Raw genomic sequence first — 3,597 nt, 5'->3', positions numbered from 1 at the left:
ACTGGGAGCGGAATGCGCGCTCCTCGCCGCGCTCGGGGTACAGGCTCCTGTCGCTGGGCGCCCCGCCCTTGGGTTCCGGGGAGCGGCTCGCTGGAGCCGGGAGCCGAGGGGGCTGAGGAGGCTGCGGCGAGGGGCGGCGCGCCTAGGTCCCCGAAGCTGGCTAGCGGCCCCCGGGGCCAGGAGGGGGCGCGCCGGGGCAGCTGCTACGCACCCTGGGCGCAGCGGGCAGCTTGCACCAGAGTCCCGGAGTCAGTCTTTGGACTGAGAGCATTTGCGCTTTAAGAGAAGGGGCTGGGCCGGCAGGCGGCCCCATGGAGGCAGAAGAGCAGTCCTAACCCGGGGGGCCCGGCTTCCCCGAGGCTAACCAAAGGTGCGGAGGACTTGGTGTTTCAAGCCCTGGGGTCCTGGCTGGGTCCTAAGGCTTTCTGCTAAGCCTGATGGATGGGCGTTCCCTCTTGGGAAGTAAAAGAGAAGCACAGGGGTGTTAAATTGAAATTTTAAAAGGGTTAGAAGAAAAGGAGGCTAAAGGAGGTGTGTTTGTAAGTTTTTATGGTGTGGTGAGAGAAATGGAACATTTCCTGCCGTATCAGTAAATAAGGATGTCACAGATATCCACGATTTCAGCCCTCCAATGTGAGCCCTAAGGTCACTCTGGAAGGAAAGAATACCTGCCATCTAGCTGTCAGCAGAATGTAGCCGCTCCCTAAGGTGAAGCTTGAGGCACTTCAGGACGTGCAAATACAGGATATGACCCCAGACAGATGAGATGCACCTCAAAGGAATGATTTCAGTGAGCCCAGACTCTTGAATCTTTCCACACATAGAAATGAGCTAAATTCCTTAACCTGAAGCATCTGGTTTCTTTAATTAACAGTAATCCTTTGATGTTTCCAACTACCTGCCTTTGGTTGCAAAACTCCTAAATAGTCTAGCTCCTCCCATCACTTCCTCACAGCAGTTTCTCAGAACTATCTGAAATGCTATCTCCGGGATGCAGTCCTTATTTTGCCCCCAATACAACTTTAACTCTCAACTCCCACATTGTGCATTTTTTAAAAAATCAGCAGATGGAACTCAGGATGTATTTTTAGACTGGCCTGTGATTGTATCTTTCAAACAAAAATGAGAAATGAAACCCATAGCAGAGGTTAAAGGGCTCAAAGAGAGTGATTTTCATTCTTTTTATCCAATCAAAGTCATTCATCTAATAAAAGAGAAAAACCATAGGATTTCTCAAAAAATGCAATTAAAAAGCAACTGGCAATATTCAATACTGTTTCTTGATTAATAACACTAGGGAAATTGGGAACAGAAGGGACCATTCTTATGAATAGGTGCTGATGAAGAACACCTATAAGAAAGCTACATGTAACTACATAATTAATGGTGAAACGCTTGGCATTTTCCTAAGATGGGGAACAAGATAAAGATGTCAGCTCTCATCTAGGACAAATATTTTGTAATTAGTAAAGAAATAAAAGTAAAAGGCATAAAGATTGGAAAGGAAGAAATAAAACTACTGGTTTTGGCAGAGGGCATAATTTTATGTTGATCACCCTTTGAAATCTACAAGAAAAGCCTGTTGGAAAAAATTAATGAATTTATCAAGATCACAAAACACAAGGTGAATATATAGAAATTGACTGTGTAGTGGGAATTCCTAATAATGTACTTCCACAGCTTTGAGAAATTTCACAGAAATAGCACCTGGAAAAATAGCATATATTAAGAAACTATGGTAATGATTATCTTTTATGTTTTCCTTAAGAATAATCTCCTTGTTACAACCCCAAGGACAGACCCAGAAGGGAGTATGACTGGGATCATAAAAGCATGGATCTTGGAAAGCTAGTCAGTGTCAGGCACTAACACTGCCTACATACTTGCTAATTGTTCCCAAGACTAGCCCAGAAGGGAAAGGCTTGGGGTAAACACAAGGAGATCTGGACTTTGTCAGTGTAGTCCATGACATTTAGGAGTACGTTATTAATACAGCATGTGTTCATAAAAAAAAAAAATACAGCATGTGTCTTGAGAAAGATTAAGATCTGAGAAAATCTTGTAGTCTGCAATTAGGAATAAAAACTGGACTCAGAGTGGACTCTGCACCTCAGTTCAATAGAGGCTGCAGATCTGCTGACCCATTGCACCAGATTTCATGTTCTGTCTTCATCCTCATCGCTTGCTACCAGACCATCAGTGCAACAGATTGCAATTCCATATACTAAAAATGGAAATTTGGAAAATGAACTTTGCTAGAAAGATACCACTTACAAAAACATAAAAAAAATCAAATACCAAAGGATATTTTTTTTTCAAAGATATGCAAGATATCTACTATGAAATATATAAAATACTGCTAGGAGACAGGAAATACCCCAGTGAATGGGGGGCTAGACCCATGTCTATGAATGGGAGACTCATTGTTAAGATATCTACTCTCCACAAACTACAGAATTTATAGAGTCTGTATATTCAGTCATAGGAGGAGTTTTCAAAAAAACTGAAACACATTCTAAAAATCATATGAAAATGCAAACCATCTAGAATAGTCAGGACAATCTCACAGAACAGAGAGGAATCAAACCAACTTGAAGGTTTACAAGGCAATAGTAATCTTGGTAGTGTGATATTAACATGAGCATATACGTGGAAAATAAAAGAACAGATCCATACATATATAGTCTGGGCTTCCCTTGTGGTTCAGCTGGTTAAGAGTCTGCCTGCAATGGGGGAGACCTGGGTTTGATCCCTGGGTTGGAAAGATCCCCTGGAGAAGGGAAAGCCTACCCACTCCAGTATTCTGGCCCGGAGAATTCCATGGACTTGTATAGTCCATGGGGTCACAAAGAGTCAGACATAACTGAGCAACTTTCACTTTCACATATATAGTCTATAGCTATTTAACCAAGATACCATGTCAGTTCAGTAGGGAATGAAAAGTATTTCACAAATGTTGCTGAAGTAATTGGGTATCCCTATGGGGGGATATTTCTACATACAAATATTAACTTACAATAGACCATAGACTTAAACATAAAAGCTGGAATCATATACAGTTCATAACAGTACATAAGACAAATTCTCCATGACCTTGGGATAAGCAAAAAAAAAAAATTTAGGACACAGAAAATGAACACATGTTATCCATGTAACAAAAATTGATAAGTTGGGCATAATCAAAATTTTAAATGTCTGCTAATCAATAGGTGATTTTAAAAATGAATAGGTAAACCTGGAAAAATTCTTACTTTACTTCTCTCTGAAAAGGAACTGCCCCTCCCAAAGAGACTAGTAAGGTGAGAATTATCAGCAGACATCTGAAACTTTGATGACATCCAATTTTTCAGTTTCTTTTATTATGGAGCTAGGGAAGAGATTATTTTCAATTCCCTGTTATGATAGCCCGTGTATTTGCTATAGAAAGATTCCAGATTTGGCTTTATGCTTTCAAGTAGTTAATGCAAAGAAGGAAATAAAATCAGTTCCAAAATATCCTGTGTTCATGAATCAGAAAAGCCTCTGTCCTTCCAGGTGGTAGTGAATCTGGAGAGAATTCACTCTTCAGAGCACTGGTCCCCAACTCTGTTGGCACCA

This window comes from Bison bison, unplaced genomic scaffold, assembly GCF_000754665.1.
Source record: "Bison bison bison isolate TAMUID 2011002044 unplaced genomic scaffold, Bison_UMD1.0 scf7180017864508, whole genome shotgun sequence".
Taxonomy (NCBI): domain Eukaryota; kingdom Metazoa; phylum Chordata; class Mammalia; order Artiodactyla; family Bovidae; genus Bison; species Bison bison.
The sequence above is the reverse complement of the archived record's forward strand: the minus strand, read 5'-3'. Positions refer to the sequence as shown.